Source organism: Globicephala melas, chromosome 5 (assembly GCF_963455315.2).
Source record: "Globicephala melas chromosome 5, mGloMel1.2, whole genome shotgun sequence".
In the NCBI taxonomy this organism is placed as follows: Eukaryota; Metazoa; Chordata; class Mammalia; order Artiodactyla; family Delphinidae; genus Globicephala; species Globicephala melas.
In genome coordinates this window covers 94,224,834-94,234,382 of record NC_083318.1, presented here as the reverse complement: position 1 = coordinate 94,234,382, position 9,549 = coordinate 94,224,834, and the positions used below count along the sequence as shown (strand labels likewise).

Here is a 9,549-nt window from a genome sequence, read left to right as displayed (position 1 = left end):
AAAATTCAGTCTTATGAAGCTTACTCTCTAATGAGAATGTAAGTTTCTGTATTGAAATTCACATGGCCTAGCTGCATATTTTAGACTAGTTTCTGTAGCTTTTCCCGTCCCTTTATTGTCCAGAGCCAGTTTCCAATGCTGGGACTATCCTGGCATCTTTTCAGATCTTCTGCTTGAGTGCCAAGGCCAGAGAGGAGGGGGGGGAAGTGATTTGAGGGGATCTCAGTTCCCACAGAATGGTTCTCTCACATAAGCCATCCTTGTGTCCTGAACTTCTCTCTGCCCATTGAAACATGTTTGTAAACTGTGTTGGAGCCAACTTCTGGAGATTTGATTTGTAAGTCTGGATGCAAGCGGAAAGAACAGGAAGGCACATGCAAGGCTGAGCACAGTGTTAGCCAGTGTTAGCTTTGGTCTAGTCCCAGACAGGTGGCTGGTGCCACTTTTGCCAGGACCATCATCTGTCCTCCATTGCTGCCAAAATAAGGAATTCTTGCCTTTCTAAGTGGGTACAAATGTTAGGCACCAGGACCACATATATGGGATAAGTAGGGTGTATTTTTTGTTTTTTAAATCACAATTTGCCAAGAGCACTTTATTTTTTCTTTTCAACATCCTGTTCTGCAGCCTCCTTGGCCCTTTTTGCTGGGATGCCAAAGAGCCAGGCAATGGCGTGGGCCATGCGGAGCCTGGCGACCACCTTGAAGTTCTTCTCCTCCTCTGTGATGACTCTGGCTTTCTCCTTCTTATAGACGTTTCGTATGGGCATGACTGGTCCCGTCAGCTGGGTGGCCAATCTGAGCTCTTCAGCAGTGCTGTCTCCCTTCTTGAGGGCCGTGGGCTTCCTGGGGAAGAGGATGAACTTGGAGCGGTACTCCTTGTGCCGCTGCACGTTGGTGGGCAGGGACTCCGTGCGCTTGTTCCGCCGCCTCGGGTCCACTGAGATCCCAATGGTCCGGGGCACCTTCTTGTGGATGCCAGCCACCCTCAGCTCCTCCAGGCTGAAGCCCCTGCCGGCGCCCACCTTGGTGTGGTACCTGACCGTGGGGCATCTCACCACCGGCTGGAGGAGGCCAGACGTGGGGCGCGGGGCGATGAGGCGCGCCTTGGCCTGCCGGCCCTTGCGTCTGCGGATTTTGCCGGCCGGCTGGTTGAACCACGTGGCCCCGCGCCCCTGACGGCCCTTGTGGGAGTGGGGCTTCAGGATCATGCCATTCCGGCTGGACGCCACGGCTGCGGCCGACTGGCCTCCTCCGAGTGCAAAGACAGGGTGTTGTTTTTTTTTAAAATAAATTTATTTATTTTATTTTTGGCTGCATTGGGTCTTTGTTCCTGCGAGCGGGCTTTCTCTAGTTGGGGGGAGCAGGGGCTACTCTTCGTTGCGGTGCGTGGGTTTCTCATTGCAGTGGCTTCTCTTGTTGCGGAGCACGGGCTCTAGGGCGCACAGGCTTCAGTAGTTGTGGCACACGGGCTCAGTAATTGTGGCTCGCAGGCTCTACAGCGCTGGCTCAATAGTGGTGGCGCATGGGCTTAGTTGCTCCGCGGCATGTGGGATCTTCCCGGGCCAGGGCTCGAACCCGTGTCCCCAGCATTGGCAGGTGGATTCTTAACCACTGCACCGCCAAGGAAGTCCCAGGCAGGGTGTATTTTTTTATAGGAAAAATACGTGGAACAAACAATGGTGATTGTTCTCTAGTCTCATTTTGATGTTTCGCTCTGAGTAAATTCTGACTGATATGAGAGCCAGTCTCTCTGTAGCTAATTTGAAGGATGGGGATTGGTGATTGTAGAGCGATAACAGCATGTCAATCAACCTGTCCAACAGTCAAATACATGTTTAAAGAGTAATATTTAGTTATTTGAGAATGTGGTGAAATAGCACTCAGAAACTGTTATTGGGAGGAAGTAAGGTCAATTAATACAAACTTTCTAGTATGCATTTGGGGAACATGTTTCAAAAGCCTTGAAATGTTCATTGTCTTTAATCAAATAATTTTATTTTCAGGAATTTATCCTGAGGAAGTAATCTTATATTTGCACAAAGACTTATTCAGAAAGATCTTTGCAGTGTTATTTACAATAATGAGAAACAACACAAATGTTCAACAACAGAATTGGTTAAATTAACAATGCTACATCTATGTGTTAGAATATGAGCCATTAAAAATTATATTCAAAGATTGAAAAATGGTAATAATTTTACAGTTAAGTGAGGGTTGCATGCACATGAGGGTTAATTATGGTATTCTCTATACCTTGGATTACAGTTGAAATTTGTGATAATAGAAACTAAAAACTCTTGTTCTCAAAGAATGTTTACATCTAATGGAAAATGCTTATAAGGTATTATTAAATGGAAAAGGCAATTTATCAAGCAGTACGTATTGATGTATGGTAGGATTCTGTAGGATTCTAGTTTTGTAAAAATAAAACTAACCTTTCTGTTCATTTTATATATTGAAAATATATTTATGTAATGTTAACAGTGGCTGTCACTGGATGGTGCAAATATAGAAACTGTAGATTTTTCCTTTTATATTTCTTTATATTTTCAAACATCCATTTAATAAGCCTGTAATACTTTTATAATCAGTAAAAGTAATAATTCAATATTAAAAGGGAGGAGAGACTTTTAAAAGAAGGGCGGAGAGTCCGACAGGTCTTAGTACTGGTTCGTAACTTACTGGCTACATGACCTGGGGCAAGTTTCTTTGCCTTCCTAAGCCTCAATTTTATGTCTGTAATAAGAAAAAAATTTACCTACTTTATGGGGTTTAGTGAAGATTAAATAAAACAATGCAGATAAAGATTCTAACATGATATCTAATGGAGAGTGAGTCTCAGTAAATGTTATTTTCATAAAACCTAAGTTTGACTTCTGCTGTGGTCACAATAGCATAACTGGTAGCTGGTTAGCCTCCCTGAAATAAATATGTAACTAGAAAACTGGACAAAATATATAAAACAACAGTCTTCAGACTTGGAACAACAGGTACACAGAACTTTGATTCCTGAGAGAAAGAATACGAATTTGGTGAGTCCTCTAATTTCCCAGGCTTTCTATAGTAGGGAGAGAAGTTGCAAGCAGAACATGGCAGCCTCACTGAAATGAGGAGACAGATATAGATCAGAGTTTGTGGCAGTTGAGGCAACTGGAATTTGTGGGGCAAGTTCCCAAACCAAAAGAAGGTTTACAGAAAAAGGGCTGTATAAGTGTTCATAGGATCCCCTTAAGTCTTTGGCCAAATATTAGGCTGTATATGTGTAAGGTGAGACTCCATAAGCTGGGCACATAGAACTATTACCAGAGAAAGAAAAACTACCAAGCTTGCAAACTGAACAATAACTAGAGCTTGCAGAGGGTTGAGAGACATTCTACTTCCAATTAGCCAGAATTCAGTAGGCTCCAGAAATGCCACACCTTAGGAGTAAGGCTAAAGTCGTCCTAAAATAAAGGATACTTTAGACCCTCCCAAGAAATACTTGAAAATAAACCTCAAAAGACCAAGCTGATCCCCAACTAAATTAACTGCTTACAAGAAAAGAGCTCAGCCAGCACCTTCCAAGGGAAAACAACAAAAATCCAGACACTCAACAATAGGACACTCACAGTGTCCACAATCTGGTAAAAAGATTACCAGGCATGTGGGAAAACATGAAAAGATGATCCTTAGCCAGGAAAAAAAAAGTAGAAACAGATACATAAATGACAGAAATGATGGAATTAGCAGACAAGGACTTTGAGAGAGCTATTGTAACTATGCTTAAGGGTTTCAAGAAAAACTCAATGAACACAATGAGAAATGTGGAAAATTATAATGAAAGAACCAAATGTAACTTCTAGACCTAAAATTCAGAAATGCATAATTCACTGGATGGGCTTAGCAGATGACTGCACACAACAGAAGAAAAAAAAAGAAGTTGAAGATATAGCCAAAAAAAAAAAAAAAGTTCAAAATGAAGCTCAGAAAGAAAAAGAGAGAGAAAATACATACATACATACATATATACATACATAGAGCCCCAGTGACCTGTGGGTAAATATCAAGCAATCTAACACATGTAAATTGAGTGTGGAAGAGATATTTGAAGAAATAACGGCTGAAATTCCAGATTTGATTTTAAAAATATATATTTACCAAGAGATGCAATAAGCTTAGCAAACCCCAAACAGGATAAATACAAAGAACCAAATCAAGATTTATTTTAAACAATTTTCTGAAAACCAGTGATAAAGTGCATGTGTTAAAACAACCAGAGAAAGAAAGTCACATTACATTCAGGGGAACAAAGGTAAGATTTTCCACTGATTTCACATCAGAAATAATGTTAAGCCAGAGAGGCTTAATGTTAAATAATGTTAAGACACAGAGGAGCATAGAAAGAAAGAAAATATTATCTTAGAACTCTAATATGCAATAAACATAACCTTTTAAAATGCAGATGAAACAAAGGTTTTTTAGATAAATAAAGGCTAATTACTAGAAAATAATTCTTGCCTGCATTATAATAGCTAATGATTAAAATAAACAACAGCTAATTATTAGAAAGTAATTATTGCCTACACTACAAGAAATAGAAAAGGAATTTCTTTAGTTTATGAGGAAAAAATACCAGCTCTACACCAAAGAATAAAGATCATTGAAAATCGTAAATATGTGGGTAAAAGTTTTTCATTAAAAGTTTTTCAAAAATAATTGAGTATTTAAAACAAAAGTAATATCAATATATTTGGGATCAATAACATGTATAAGTAAAAGTTTTAACAGGACAAGGGGGGAATGGAAGCACACTGTTATAAGGTCTAACTTTATCTATGCAGCAGCACAATTTTATTTGAAGGTAAACTGTGATAAGGTAAAGATGCATACTGTAAACCCTATAGCAATCATTATTTAAAAAGTGAGTATAGGGCTTCCCTGGTGGCGCAGTGGTTGAGAGTCCGCCTGCCGATGCAGGGGACACGAGTTCGTGCCCCGGTCCGGGAAGATCCCACATGCGGCGGAGCGGCTGGGCCCGTGAGCCATGGCCGCTGAGCCTGCGCGTCCGGAGCCTGTGCTCCGCAACGGGAGAGGCCACAACAGTGAGAGGCCCGCATACCGCAATAAATAAATAAATAAATAAAAGTGGGTATAAACTAAAAGAGAAGATTAAATGACATGCTAAAAATACTCAATTTAGGGCTTCCCTGGTGGTGCAGTGGTTGAGAGTCCGCCTGCCAGTGCAGGGGACACAGGTTCGTGCCCCGGTCCGGGAAGATCCCACATGCCACGGAGCGGCTGGGCCCGTGAGCCATGGCCGCTGAGCCTGCGCGTCCAGAGCCTGTGCTCCGCAACGGGAGAGGCCACAACAGTGAGACGCCCGCGTACCACAAAAAAATAAATAAATAAAAATACTCAATTTAAAAGAAAGCAGGAAACCTGAAAAAAATGAACAAAGAAGAGATGGGATTAATAGGAAACAAATAGCAAGATGGTTGATGTAAATAATCCAAAAATATCAACAACTGCATTAAATATAAATGGACTAAACACTTCAAAAGCAGACATTGTTATACTGGAAGAGGACAAGATACATATAGGTTGTCTAAAAGAAATACACTCTAAATATAAGGACAAAGTTTAAATATAAAAGAGTGAAATAAAATATACCATGCAAATATTAATCAAAATAAAGCTATATTAAGGCTATATTTGAACTTCAGGACAAGGACCATTATCAAAGACAGAGGGACATTTCATAATGATAAAAGGCGAATTCATTATGAAGACATAACAATCCTAAATGTTTATGCACTTAGTAACAAGAGCTTCAAAATATATGAAGTAAAAACTGACAGGATTAAAAGGAGAAATAGACAAACACAATTATAGTTAGGGATTTTAATACTCCTCTCTCAATAATTGATAAAATAAGTAGATAAACAATGGGTAAGGATATAGATTTGAAAACACTATCAACATGACCTAATTGGCATAGATGAAACACTATACCCAACAGTGGCAGAATACATATTCTTTTTAAGCACACATAGAATATTCACCGAGAAACCATATGCTAGGCTGTAAAATGTCTCAATAGGTTAAAAATGAGTATGTTTTTTGATGATAATGTAATTAAATGAGAGAAGTATATCTGTAAAATCTCCAAATATTTGGAAATTAAAGAAGACATTTCTAAGCAACCCATGGGACAAAGAAGAAATTATAAGAGAAGTTAGGAAATCTCTCTAATTGAATGATTATGAAAGTACAAAATATTAGAATTTGTGGGATTCAGTTAAAGCAGTGCTTAGAGGGAAATTTATAATGCTGATATTATTAGACACAAAGAAAAATTCTAAAATCAACATCTAAGAATTCCACTTGAGATAAAAAAGATTAAATTAAACTCAAAATTAAGTAGAAGGTAGGAAATAATAAAGAGCAGAAAGCAATGACACAAAAATTGGGCAAAAATAGAAAAATCAAGTAAGACAAATGCTGTGTTTTTTTCTCTTTTTTTTTTGGCTGTGTTGGGTCTTTGTTGCTGTGCATGGGCTTCCTCTAGTTGCAGTGAGCAGGGGCTACTCTTCGTTGCGTTGCATGGGCTTCTCATTGTGGTGGCTTCTCTTGTTGCAGAGCACAGGCTCTAGGCGCAAGGGCTTCAGTAGTTGTGGAGTGCAGGCTCAGTAGTGGTGGCGCATGGGCTTAGTTGTTCTGCAGTATGTGGGATCTTCCTGAACCAGGGCTTGAACCTGTGTCCCCTGCATTGGCAGGTGGATTCTTAACCACTGCGCCACCAGGGAAGGCCCAGACAAATGCTGGTTTATTTGAAGGATCAATACAGTTGATAAACCTCTAGCTGGACTGAGGAGAGAACACAAGTGACCAGTATTAGAAATGAAAGAGGGGATATCAATTCAAACTTAGATCATTTATGCCAACACATTTGACAACTTAGACAAAACTGAGAAATTCTTTAAAACACAAATAACTGAAGCATAACAAGAAATGGAGTATAGTATTGATATTTTAGAGCCTGGATTCTGGCTGCTAGGGTTTGAAATTCTGCTCTTTCACTTATCAGCTGTGTGAATTTGGGCAAATCCCTTAACTTCTCTGTGCCTCTGTTTCTTCTGTAAAATCAGGATAATACGGTTTTTGTAAAGATTAAATGAGTTATTTTGTAAATTTCTGTGCCTAGCACTATATAAGTGTTAAGCTTTGATCATTTCTTAAGTCTTAAAGGATTTTTCTGGATTGAGACTTATAATTGGTTCTGATAGTTCAAATGAGAGTTGGAGATTTGGGGGTAGTGCTAAAGGGTTTTTTTGGTCAATAAGATGGACTGTTAATGGATATAGCTAGAAAGTTCATATATGGAGTTCAAAAGTCTATTGGCAATTTGTTTAAATGCAACATAGGAAATCAATCAACTTCAAAAAAGAAAAAAAAAGCAAAGAAACAAACCCTGATGAAACATAGTCCCCTTTGCCATGACCCTCCCAGCCCCTGACATCATTCCCTTCTCCACATAATTCTGAACGAGAGTTAAAAAGGTTGACCTCATGGTAAGTTGGGAGAGAGATGTGTGTTCGGCAGTCAAAGTGCAGCTAAAAGTGGCTGCTGGAAACAGGAGGGCTTCCTGGGTCAGCTGGCAGATGGGAGGAAATGCAGCTTATCTTCTACAGTTTCCAATCAATTAGGAAGAGAGCTTTTCATCCCAGTTCTGAAACACTGGAAGTGTCTTGCCCATCCAATTTCCTTCTTCCTATAGGCCCCAGAGTCTGAGCCAGGTCGTGCATAGTCTCAGGTCACGGCTGTGCAGTGGGCCTGCCAGCCTGCTGCTGAAAGTCCTGGTGCGAGGCTCGGGGCTCTCCACCAGCACGACTGGCAGCCAATGACACCCCGATGGTTGAGGCTGGCTTCTCCTGAGGACCTCTGTCCTCTGCCTGGGAAAGCCAGAGGTGGTTTCCTCACATGCCCTGCTCAGAAGGCTGTCGTCCTCCTTTACTTTGTGGCGACTCAGTCCCCACCAACCATCAGCTGGGTAGCAGTGCCTCAGGCAGAGAGGTGAGCCAAGAAATTATCCACCACAATAGAACACGAACCCAAGCTGAATTTGAACATCTGTTTCCTATGGAACGCTCTTCAGAAAGCATGGCATTGTTTGCTCTCCAAACCAGTTCCCAGCAATCCAGAAGAAAAAAAAAAGCCATTAGTCTTTGAGGTAAGGCTGGCTCTTTTACCAGAGGACAACAGACCTTCTCTTTGAACCTTGGGGTCCTGAGGGATCCCAAAATTGTCAACACTTAAAGATCATGCAGGGCTTCCCTGGTGGCGCAGTGGTTGAGAGTCCGCCTGCCGATGCAGGGGACACGTGTTCGTGCCCCGGTCTCAGAAGATCCCACATGCCGCGGAGCGGCTGGGCCCTTGAGCCATGGACGCTGAGCCTGCACGTCCGGAGCCTGTGCTCTGCAACAGGAGGGGCCACAACAGTGAGAGGCCCACGTATCGCAAAAAAAAAAAAAGATCATGCAGACAGGTGTCCTGGCAGAGTCTATGAACGTTGCTCTTCATGAGAAATCTGAACTCTCCAAGGAAGGGAGAGGAATAGGCAGGAACTTTAAATCCTTAGAGAATTGGGCAGGGACTGACTAACTCCTTAAGACAGTACAGCAGTTGATCTAGAGTCTGGACCAGCTGTTCTGGTGAACATCCCACAGCCAGAGATTCCACAATCACAATGACCAGGGCACGGGCTTGTGGTTACACAGGCCCTGGAATTTATGAGCCATGTGACCTTGGGCAAATAATACTACTTCTTGGAATTTTCAATGGTCAAATGGAAATAATAATGCCACCTTTACGGGGATATTGTGTGAAACATTGACCTAGCATTTACAAAGCACTTGGATAGCCAGGCGTTGAGTAAATGCTTCATATTATTAGCTATTTTTATTATTATCATTATTAGGTTTACATCATCAGCAGTTAGTCCTCATGAAACACATCCTGTTTGGCACATTGAGTTTTACAGGATACTATAGAAATATTCTTTGATAAGAGTCAGCCCTCTGCGAAACTCATGGCAGATCAAAAATACTAGAAGAAAAATTCCAGAAAGTTCCAAAAAGCAAACTTAAATTTACATGAGTTGGCAACTATTTACATAATATTTACATTGTATTTAGAACTATTTACATGGCATTTACATTGTATTAAGTATTATAAGTAATCTAGGGATGATTGAAAGTATAGAGGATGTGTGTTATATGCAAATACTACACTGTTTTATATAGGAGGCTTAAGCATCTGTAGATTTGGATCTGAGGGGGTGTCCTGGAACCAATTCTCCATGAATACCAAGGGATAACTGTACATAACATTACAGAAATATTCAGAAATATTGTATAATAGAATCTAAAAATGACACATTGGATTTTTTACAGAATATAAAAATACATAACTTCTGCCTTCAAAGAATTTATATCCAAGGAGATTTAAGATGATCTAACCCAAAGGGTAATACTCATTCGTTTATAATGGTGGGAAGCCAATTAGGAGG

The 9,549-nt window shown here is 40.6% G+C and overlaps 1 pseudogene; it reads right to left on the bottom strand.

The window, feature by feature from the left end:
* Positions 1 to 595: 595 nt before the first annotated feature.
* LOC115864422 (large ribosomal subunit protein eL13 pseudogene) lies at positions 596 to 1,225 on the bottom strand (annotated as a pseudogene).
* Positions 1,226 to 9,549: the final 8,324 nt, after the last annotated feature.